General features: G+C 32.4%; 1 long non-coding RNA gene across 1 annotated transcript; it reads left to right on the top strand.

Moving 5' to 3' along the window:
• Positions 1–488: 488 nt before the first annotated feature.
• On the top strand, positions 489–6,064 carry LOC133666413 (uncharacterized). The gene is made up of 2 exons (XR_009830520.1): positions 489–4,873; positions 5,908–6,064. It is a non-coding gene; the product is annotated as an uncharacterized LOC133666413 (long non-coding RNA).
• The last annotated feature ends 6,178 nt before the right edge of the window (positions 6,065–12,242 follow it).

Below are 12,242 nucleotides of genomic sequence, written 5' to 3'. Positions count from 1 at the left end.
CACCGACAACGGTCCAGACAACGGGTAATGACGAGGATTTTTTACAATACCACTTTCGCTTCCACTTTCATTTTCAGCTTTTCTGTAGTTTCATCATCGGTATGATAGTTTTGTTCTATTTTATCGATCGAGCGGCGCAGCTGTTGATGTTGTCTCGACCAAGCGATTCGCTTTTAATTTTCATCTTTACGGATGGACTGGGATTAACCGTAAAGATAGCAATTTTTATCGTCTTTTTTTAATTTTTTTAAATGTTTCTTTCTAATTTTCAAATTATTAACAACATCTCATTTATTCATATCTGATTTAAAAATGATTCGATATTAATCTGGTAAAAAAATTCATTTAATATATCATAACGTTTATTTCTATTTTTGCCACGAGTAATTTCATCGATATGTTTATTATCCTGTTAATACATCGATATCCAGTTATATGAATGTTTAATTCATCTTAAACATGATATCATCATTAATCTTGATTGATGATTTCTTGTCATTCTTTAAATTGAGCTCCTTTTATGAAGCTTCCTTTCGCAATCGATTCGTTAACGATCGCATATACTTTTTATTATCTCTATCGCGCATTTTTCTCCTCTTCATAGAGAAGCGTATAACATTAAAACATTAAAGATATTAAGTTCATTTATCATTAAACCAACTGAAAAGTAGAAGTAATATGGAAATATCAAAGATAAATAATCTTATTGCTCGTTTATCTTCGTTTTCTTCGCGAAACAGGAAATGACAGGCAAAAGAAATTTAATCATGTTTCCATTCGTAGCGTATAATCTTTATTTTCTTTCATTTTATTAAACAGCTCTTCATTAATTTGACCGATCATTATCAATGATGGAAACGAAAGTAGAACGAATTCTATGATGATGAAGTTAAATACTGAAGGATAATATTTCTAATATTTTTTCCATCTCTCTGAGAACGAATTTTTATTTATTCATCTTTTTTTTTCTCTCACCGCCAAACACTTAAACTAGAATTAAAACAATCGGCCATATGCTTCGAATAAAATAATTCGAACCGTGTTTCTAAAAACTAGTCCACCTACAATGCGCGACATCCTGCACGTTTTAATAATAGATCTTTCGCCGTGAGAAGATTCTGCAAACGGATCGTACACGTTTCTGATGAATGTTATCCCGAGCTGGTGTTCTGTAATAGCGGCATGAAAGTATGTAAGTAGTTCAACGAGTGCAGGTGGAATTATACGAGGAGAGTTTCGTGCGATGTAGGTAAGTGCTTGCTTTATTCGAAGTGCCGTGTAGAAACGGTTAATGCAATAACGATTGGAATATTCTTTCGATATCCGCGGTATGCGCGTGTCTTTCGTCGCAACAATGCTATAATTAAATTCTTACTCCAGAATTTTAAATAATTCGCCGTGCAAGAATCTTACGTTAACGTAATTAAAATTGTTACAAATTTTGGGAAAAGAAAATAAATAAGTCAAATTTTCAAATTCATTGGAATTAAATGTTAATAATAATTCACAAAGATGAAAATAATTTTCCTTTTTTTTTTGCAATTCAACTCGTTGCATCGATTACGATATTGATTTAACATTCGGTTACAAGGTAAACTCGGTCGATCAATGGATATAAATAATCATTAGAAGATGTTGTGTCATTGTTCTTCGATTATTCCATACTATAATGGTATAATGATATAATGGCATATTTAAACGATTATGTAATCGCATTACAAAATCGGTTTTGATTCATCGACTATGGATCTATTGTCGAGTCATCCCGTGAAGATTGCGGACAGCCATGAAATCTTCTTTGACCCATCTTGGCAAATTATGACATAAGCTATTTTTGTCTATAAAGACTTTACCGTGAGATAATATTAAAACATTCACGTGTAATTCATAAGAGTTTTGTACACGCTTTGAATCATCGTGTTATACGTAATAGGCATTATCGAGATTACAAAAGCCTCCGAAAACAATTGTGCGTTTCCTTGTTAGAAAATGCAACTTATGTATCCGTTGTTATGTTAAATAACTGCTTCATCGTTTTCGTGTTAAGTCACTACTTTATTAAATTTATTGAGTAACTACTATCGATTTTTATATTGAGTAACTACTTTTTACTCTTCCACGTTAAATAACTAACTTTGTCAAATTGTTTCGTCAAGTCGGGAGTATTCGTAACGTAATATTCATACCAACATTAATTAAGTAAGTAATCAAGTGATGATTCTGTGCAATGATTGTCACAATTTTCAGATGAAGAATTCTCTGGGATAAAAAGTACTCCGTTTTCAATTCACCAAATTTCTGATTGGGCATCGTGGCACAAGTGGAATCACTAAGCTCGGAGACATCAACCCTCGTTCATCGAAGTTCACGGGGGTGGGTGTCAAGTTACGGAGATTTCAACAGAAGCTCGAACACGATACCACAGCTTTCCGTTCATCTCTCTCTTTCTCCTCCGCCGATTATATTCTCTCCACTTTTCTTTCTTCCTCCACCCACTAAAAATATTCATTTTACCCACTTTTCTGGATCGTTAACAATAACGATTAATCACCCTTTTTCGTTAATTTCTCCTCCCCTTCTTCCCAATATTTTTCGTCTTCCCTTTGTCTTTTGCACATGCAATACGTTCCTACGTATTATACAATATGACTCTCTGTGAGCGCAAACTCGGCGTTATCGACCACTCGGCGGGACACGGCCACGTTTGTGTACCTTCGTGTCAGTGGTTTCCAAAGTGCACCTCTGCACACCTCTGCACACCTCAAACGGATTCAACGGCCACGGAACGGATCTTGATAATCCTTTTGGACTTCGTGACACATTTTTTTTTTTTTTTTCCTCCCTCTAAACCTTTTTCGTGGACCATTGGAAACAGGCTCGAGAACGATTACGAAAAGGTGGGGTTCTATTGTTCGGATTTATTATTCTGGAAGGATTTGTTTGATCTTCTTGAAACGGAATTTTTTTTTGATCGAAGTAAATTTCTGGTGGATTTTAAAATAAAAATACGAAGGTAAACGACCAAGTTGTATGAGGAGAAGTCTAGGATCATATGATGTTTTATTTTTGTTGATAAAATTAAATTAATGAATATAAAAATTCGTCTTAATTTATCATTCTTCAAATTTATGTTTATTCCAAAAACAGATGATAGAAAAAAATGAACATTTACCTTTCATCTCATTAATTCTCAAAAATCGTCGAAAACGAGTTTGTAAACCCACGCTTTACCGTACGGGAAATGTTCGAGTTTCGAACTCGAGGAACGATGAGGGTTAATGATCGATAGGGTTCGAGTTTGGATTTCCATCGATTTCTGCGAAACCTTTTGTACGACAGGACACGACCCACCGTTTTCACCACGTGGCTAATGAAGTATCGCGTTAAACGGGAAACTCGACACCTCAGAGGGAGAGAGAGAGAGACTTTCGAACGAACGTGCGCGCAAAAAGGATGGGAGACACAGTTTGATAAACCGGGGTCGAACCAATCCAGCGTTGGTCCTCTGAATTAGTTGCCGACAACTTCGAGCACGAGTTTCGAACTTTTTGAGTGAGTCACGGTTATGTTCGGTTGGTGGTTTATTTTTTTTTATATCTCAATCTGAAATCAATTGTAATCTAATGAAAATCTAAGTTATCTCAGATTTGCGTTTTTCTTTTCTTCTTCAAAGAAATGTTATTTCATGCATGTTAATTGAACCTGGTTTTGTAGTGTAAGTAAGGTGATTCTAGAAATGCGAGAGAATATTGCAGCATTTCTCTGGATGAAAATATTGAAAATTTATGCGAGGAAGAAATTGAATGTTGTATAACCAAGAACCATTTCTTGGAGGCATTATTTCTTTCCCTTGCTGGAGAAGAATAAGAAAATATTTGGATAACAAAATTCTTGCAGTAGGTATTATTCTTTGACGTAGACGCAATATAAAAACGTTAAAAACTAATTGAAAAATTATATTACGGTATTTTCTTTTTTCCCTCATTGTTACTCTCTTCTCAGAATATCTATGTATTCAGTACAATATTCTATACGATACTCGAGAAACGTACATTTCTCGAAACAACAAATATTAAAATTTATATTTAAAAAGAAAATGAATTGTTAACAATATTTCGTTTTTTTTTTACTTTTAAAATTTACTTTTAAAATATATCGAAACATAAATGTAATGTAATAAAGGATCGTGTATTATTACGCAAAAAGAAACTTTTTAATATTTTTTACACTTTCGTGATCCATTATTGTAAAGGATTAATGAAAAATTTAAATTGTTTCGAAGAAAATTAAATATTTTATGGATACTTGTTTAAAATCGATTTATATTCAAATATTACGATTTCATTTGATTTCAATACAGACTTTACGACATGCATTTAACTCGGACAAAATTGGATTTTGCAGAGCAATTGATATGCCGTAATACCGTGCATTGTATACTGCACGGTTGCCTATATACAGGCGTTTCTACAGGCAAAGTTAAATTACTTAAATAATAATAAAGCATCAATTTTTGCACATCAACTTTTCCATTCATTTAGAAACTTTCCAAAGACTTTCCAAAGATATTCCATAAATATTATAATGATGTCTTGCATACTTTCAGTTGAGGGATCAATTATCGATTATTATGATCGCAGTACGTTAACGTTCTTCGTTCTTCCATTACCATTGAAATCACCAGTATCGCGTACGTGACGGTAATGCTTATGTTATGTGATTCTACGTAGCAATTGGACCCACGGATCGATCGTGGAGACCTCGACGAGGAGACTTCGACAGTATTCAGGGATTCCTACTGACCCACCATGAAAACAGGATCAGAAAGTTTCTCGTTTCGATGGCAACTCGCATCTGCGGAGATTAACTAAGCGTGCGTTCAATCTCAACGTTCTTCGAAAATCTTCGAATTAATTTTCTTCCTTCCTTCCCTTCGTCCGATCATTTATTGGTCTTTTTCACTTTTGCGCTTTCGTAATATCAAATTTTATTCTTCGTTAGTATATAATTTTCTTGTATTTGAGGAAATGTTAATCATATTTCTTATTAGACTTATTTTGTCTGTTCTATTTTTTGTTTGTAATAATTAAGAATATTATGGTATAAATTGAACACTTTTAGAATATCGTGTGCATGAGAGATTTGGAAATTTTTAAATAATTCATATTTTGCAAATTTTTGAACATTGCGTAATTTATACAGGTATTTGTCACGTATATATTTTATGCAATGTATATTTTGTCCAATAAAGATAATGTCACGGATAAAATTTATTAATGAACGTTTCGCATATATTTGTATTAAAATTTTCTCGAAAGTTAACGATAATAAAGAGACATATAATTTTATCCATTCGTATGTAAATACATGTTTCGAAAATTTTTAATTAATCCATTTGTTATGAATTTCTATATGATTTATAATCATAATTAATTTATATTTTTGTATTATATTTCTCATAGTTTTGATATAAAGTAATTTTTAATTTATTAAAAAAATATCTTGTAATTTTTAATTATTTTTTTCATGTATAAGTAATAATTTACTTCGATAAATATTGCAATTTTTTAAAATTAAAGTATATTAGATATTATGATCGATTAACATTTTTATATAAAAATTTCCATTGTAAATGTATCAATTTTTACGTAATTCTACTTCAAAATCAAAATGTTACTAACACTCCCAATTTACTCAATTAATAATATTCACAGATTTAATATAAAATAAACAAGTTAAAAATTCACTTAAATTCTTTCGAATTAGATTCTTTCGAATTAGACATCAGAAAAACTAATGAATCCAAAATCCAATTGAAATCGCAATAATCCATCCTACCACGGACCGTAACTTTACCACAACCGTAAGCCCATAACTCCACCCTGATATCGTACGAATTTCTTTCAGATCCTCTCGTCAAGCCGACGATCTGACTTCCATCTCCCTTCGAGGAAGCCATATGATTTTTCTCTGTTGTTGGTGAAATTTAAATCCAACGAATCCATTGATATCTTTCTGTATATTTTTTAAATATACAAGATAATAATAAATTTTTTCCAATAAATATCCCAGATGATTGAATTTTCGAGATATTCGTAAAAAAAACTTGCTATTTTTGTTATTTTAAAATTTGGACATTCTATGGGATGCAAAAATAAAATATGAAATAATTTTTAATCAATCGAAGTGACAGACAATTGATTTTTAAATTTTTTCTCAAGTTATAATTAAAAATGTTTATGCATTTATGAAAAATTTGAATGTAAAAAATCTATAGAATGCGAAAAAAAGCATAAGATATTCAAGGTACAGAACTATGATATCCGAGTATTATTTAATAATGGGAGTTTCAATTTCTAAAGTTTCCAAAACTATGGAAACTATTCGAATCATTTTGAATATAATCACTTTGAAAGCATAACACTCTTAAAAGTATCGATAAATCTTATAAGAATTTGAAGTCTCGATAAATTCAAAAATTTGAAAGTTTCGATCAAATTTTTCGTAGTAAAACAGAAACAGGCTTGAAATGATAAGGAATTCGAATCTTCTTATCTTATTCTACTACGCGAAAAAATGCTACTATAAATTCTCAAAATCTCATTCACTCCTCGACCTATCAAAATTGTTATTAAAATTTTCAAAAATTCTAGATTTAGAATTCGAAACGATTAAAATATTTCATCATGCGTATAACACGCGTAACAAAAACTTCAAAATCTTATCCCTCTTCATTACGATATACCCAATACCTTATACCGTAATATTTGAAAAAAATCGTCGAAATTCGGAGAACCTAACCTCAAAATCCATCTGTTCGAAACAATGATCTGACAGGTGGACGGAGTTGCGGGATAAAACTCGTCACCGGGTCAATCGATGGCGAATCGAGCGGCTATTTAACCGGGTCGTAACCTCTAGCAAGTCTAGCCTTTGGGACGAGGTCGTGCTGATCCAGATCAGTCGGTCTCGTGCCTTACCTGTACGTACGAGCCGCTCTCCTGCAATCGTTACCCCGGATTCTGCGCACTTATCGACCAGCCGTGAGGACACCTTTGGCCGCTTTGCATCCTTCTGTGTATTCGTAGATTATTCGTCGATACGAATTCTCTGTCCAAACAGAGGAGGGAAGGTAAATTTGCTCCACGAGTTGTTTCGGCTCGCTCGTGTGCACGGTATTTCGACACTGCATGCAAGATACATATAGTGCTGGTTCTTTGTTAAGCTCGATGATTTTCCAGGAAAGTATCGAATTTGTAATGGTTGTTTGATGGTTGATTCAAGAGATTGGGCTTAACTTTGATCGCCTTTCGAGAAAAAGATTGCTGGTTCGGTCTTTGATTGGAGTTAGGTTATGTACGATATACGTGTGTACGCGTTTGCTGGAGATTTCAATTGAACGTTTGTGATGCAATATTCTTATAATTTTAGAAAAAAGACTATAACATCACTTTAAAAATAATATGGAAATGTTGAATTTTAATCTGATATTATATGATCGATACAATTAACGAACACGTAATTTAACACGTTCGTAAAATTAAAATCCAATTTCAAGCAATGATAATTATAAACACGGGCAAGCATATAATGTAATTAAAAATGAAACAAAATATTGAATATCCATTGAATAGATTCGTTAAATAAATTTCGTGCACGAATGTTATTTATAATTTCGAAATTGTCCGATTGCCACGTTTTTAAAAAAATATCGTGAATTGTAAATCGAATTGGGAAACGAAAGTAAACGAATTTAAATGTCATGATATTTATAATTAGAGATCAAAGAAATGTCAGGCTCGAAGGAATTTTTTAGTGCGTTCGATGAAAAATATTTTTGAAGCTAAATAATACCACTGTGTATCATGGTTTATTCTTACAAAGGATCGTGGTTGTAGGAGACGGTAAAAAGGTGTAGGTGTTCGTAGGTAACCTGCATCGATCCACTTGACCTGGTGTTGACGCTTCTCTGTGTTCACGCCCAAAACATGAAGCCAGCTTCCCCCTGTTACATTCGTTTCATTTATCTTCCCTACCATGTCGATATATTTCTCTCTTCTAAATTAACACCGATTGTTCTATTTCTTCCTCTTCTTTCTTTCTTTTTTTTTTTTTTTGTTCATCTCTAAATAGCTCTTGTTGTATTTCTAAACAGCACATCTGTACATCGGGATATTTTCAAAAATATTTTGATATACGATATAATATACGTATTTATGTAGAGAATCGAAGCTTGCCATAATTAAATTTTATGAATCTTTTTCATAAAGATACAGGAAATTGTATCATTGCTGAAATTTTCGAAAATTTTATCTACGATTCTACCAATATATCTAATTCCACTGAAAATTTTTTTCCAATTTCTTCTTCAAAATCGATTAACAATCGTTTCTCCACTGTAAAAAATTAAATATAAACGTATGGATACTTAATCCTGTATTACACAAATCTCTAATGTGATGTGATTTTCAATTTTTTCAATACTCCTTGAAAATTTTCCACTCCCTTCGTGTAATCTTGGAAATGTACAGAGAGCACGTTACTATCAGAAGATCAATTTTCGAAATTTCATTTTGATCTGGTTACCGTTCGATGTTGGAACTTGAAGAGCGTTTGATGTGCACGTAGCAGACCCCTGCTCAAGGACGAGGGGGCTGTCAAGTCAGGATAGAATTAAAGGTTAATCCCGCCGGGTATACAGTGGCTGCGAGGGACGGATTTCCCTCTTCTTTCCACTTTAACTCATCTTCTGCATCGATAGAAGCCTTTGTTTTTTGCTCCAGACTTCAAGATACCATAAATATTTGTGTACTTAAGTGCCTCTGGAATATAAGAACAGGCTGTGCGACACGAAACATCTTTGTCTCTTTGAGACAATTGTTGAATTTTATTTTTCAACTTCACAATCGTATATTTAAAGTTTTTATTCTTTTTTTCTTGTAGATGTATATATATATATCGTTTTTATAATAATTGAATTCGAGGTTAAATAAATTTTACATGATGGTTAATGTAAATCTTGATAGTAGCATTCCTATCTTTTTGATTTATGAAAGTTATATATAGGTTCAATCTTTATTTATTAGCTTCATTATAATTTTAAATATTTGTAAAAGCACTTAATTTTCGATTGCATGTTTCTGCTTTTCTCATATCAGTTAGATCTCTCTATTACATACGTTCGTAATTTCTGATCTATCTTTTAATTCATTTAAACAGATTTATATCACAAGTTTCCTTTTCGATATTATTCCACGTACGATAGAAAGTTATGAAATTACGGAATGATATACGTAATATATTTGTTTAAATATTAGAGAACACAAATAGGAAAACCATTCATTCGGATAGTAGAATAATACAATTTACGAATATTGGATATTAGAGGTTTCAAATTTAGTTTGGATAAAATATTTATCGAAATAATATTAATGCATAAATCAATTGCTCATTTAATTCATTTGGATAAATGTGAAAAACGAGTATTAAATTTAATATTTAATCAACGTTTTTTAAATTTATCAATATTGCATTACTCAGTATGCATTTAACAAAAAAAAAATATTTAATTTTAATTAATTTTTCATAAATAACACGATAAAGATATATATAATTATTTCACGAACTTTATCGATGAATATAATAGAACGAACGTGTAAGAATTATATATCACACGTAAAATTTGTCACGCACAATAATGGATATTTTTTCATGTTGCCTCAGGTTCTGGAATTAGTCACATTTCACCGTAGATTACACGAGAACGGACATTTATTCGGTATTGATGTTCGTCGAGTTTCACGAATCTCTGGGGTAAAATTGGCTTTCTGCTTCTGGATTACACGATATCTCAGTCACCTAGGGAACATATTGAGCAATTTCGAGTACAATTCCTTTTTGTCTACTCCAATGTTATCTCGTTTCCAGGCCTCATTTAATACCTTAACTTTCCATTGCGTCTCCTTTATAATCTTTCGTACTTTTTCTTTCAAATGGCAACACTGTTAACAAATATTAACAATAATTTCCTATATTATAGTATATTTTCGTTTCGATATATTCGTTTCACTCGGAATAGACTATATTTTCTTTGAAACGTATACGCTCGGCTCTTAACTTCTCTTTCTCAGGTTAAATTCTATCGAGCCACGTCTACGAGAAATATAAAAATAGAGAAGGAGAAAAGAGGAATTGGCGCGAGGAGAGAATTGCGAAGGAAGAGGGTGCGTAACCCTCCCAACCGTTTCTGTCGTATCGTTGTTGCAATCCCACAGACAATCCGTAAGGGCTTAACGCTGTTTCAACAAGGGATTACCAGCGCTTCCCTAACCCGAACGATACGCGATCCTTCGTATCCGTATCAGGGACAAACATTTAAATTGCCAAGATTACGACGCGGTCGTGAGGACGAAACTTTTTTTCCCAGTTAAGATAAACACCTTGGCCTCAACTTGGCAAAGCCATTTCAGAAGGATTTTCTAACAGGATCGACACATGGGTACAGTGATAAGGAAGTTTAAATCTCATATATATGTGACGAAATATCGATTATTCTTTTGTACCATATACTTTATACGATGATCAGATTGTTCAACTTTAAGATGTACAAATGCATCTTGATATTTCCAACAACGAATAATAAAATATTTCAATTGTATTTGTCATTCGAAGGATATCTGAGTATTTATTGCCATCTTGATTCGTTTGATTCTTTTTTTCTTTTTTTTTCACGAATCCTGAGTCATCGAGGAAATTAGCTCTGAGAGGAGTTCGTATGTACGAGTTAATAAAGACTGGGTATGGAAATTTTCTATTCAAATGCGATATTACTCTGGGCGAAGATACGTCAGGATGCACGAACGGGTCGCTTGTCGTTCTAATCCGTGTACGTGTTTCGCTCGGGGCGATCTTTCACTACAATTTGCATCTTTGAATATTATTATTTCGAGGAATAATCATCGTCGAATCGCGTGCTCGTAACGTGTTCGTTTCGATTTTTTTTTTCTTCGAATCGAGTCGAATCGACCTTGGACCTAAGAGCTTAAGGTTTCGCGTTTTTTTAACATTCATGTTTCCTTTCATTTCGAATATAATTTCTCTTCTGTTCTAGAAATAATAGCAAAAAATGTGGAAAAAGAATTTTTAAAAAATAAGTTTGTGCAAATAAGGACTAATAGAAGATCATTTTAAACGAAATATTTTATATTCTGCTAAAATGAACATGAATAACAAGAATGTAATAATAAGAATTATTTATATATTATATATTTGTTTTATTCGCGAATGGTTTTTCTCTCGCGATACATTTCGCCAGAATTTTCGTATAGTTTCAAAATGTACAATTTTCTTTATTCGATATCGTCGAATAATATTGGATCAAATTTAGAAATGGATTTTTTTGTAATCTCAAGATTCGGTGATGAAATTCGGTTTTGCAATAAATAAATTACCAGTCGAAAATTTTATTTGTGTATAAATATTTTCTATTGTGAGAGGATTCCAGATGCTTCATTTTTATGTTTTCATCCATTAAAGAGAAAATTATAGATGTCGATGAGAAATAATTTGCAAAGAATAACGACCGAGTTCTATAATTTATTATGTATACGTTTATGGAACGTGTTTCTCGTTCACCCTTCTCTTCACTCTTCGAAGGGCAGTGTTTGCTTCTAAGATCATGCCGCAAAAGAGGCTCTCGCGGCGAAAATACGATTCGCTTAAGATCAAAGGCAAAGGTATTGCCAAAGAGAAAGTCGCTATAATTCCGTTTAGTTGTTCATTCGACGGTGATATATTAAATACAAAGGTGATCGTTACTTAAAAGAATTTCAATATATCATACATTTGCGAAATGATTGAAAAATATATAATAAACAATGTGCTTATTTTTTCATTTCAATTTACTAGAGAATTATAAATTTCATAAAGAATTTCCAATTACGAAGTCAAAATGGAACGGAATTTTAAAACAACGTTAAAAATCGTTTCGAATCATGTTCCAGAGGCTTCGAATAATCGATATAATTTTTATCTCAAATTCGTTCTTTAATTACGAAACGATATTTTAAAATATTTCCAATTACGAAAAAAAAACTCGTAATAATACAAGTCATTAACTTGTAACAAAAAGACTCGTTAAGCTACCAAAAAAAAGCGTTACGTTCCAGACATTCCGGAGGCTTCGAATAACCTATCTAATGAAGTACTACTACTAAATCCAAGCTAAGAAGGGGGCGCCTCAT

The sequence above is a fragment of the Apis cerana genome, linkage group LG7, assembly GCF_029169275.1.
Source record: "Apis cerana isolate GH-2021 linkage group LG7, AcerK_1.0, whole genome shotgun sequence".
Classification (NCBI taxonomy): Eukaryota; Metazoa; Arthropoda; class Insecta; order Hymenoptera; family Apidae; genus Apis; species Apis cerana.
The sequence above is the reverse complement of the archived record's forward strand: the minus strand, read 5'-3'. Positions and strand labels throughout refer to the sequence as shown.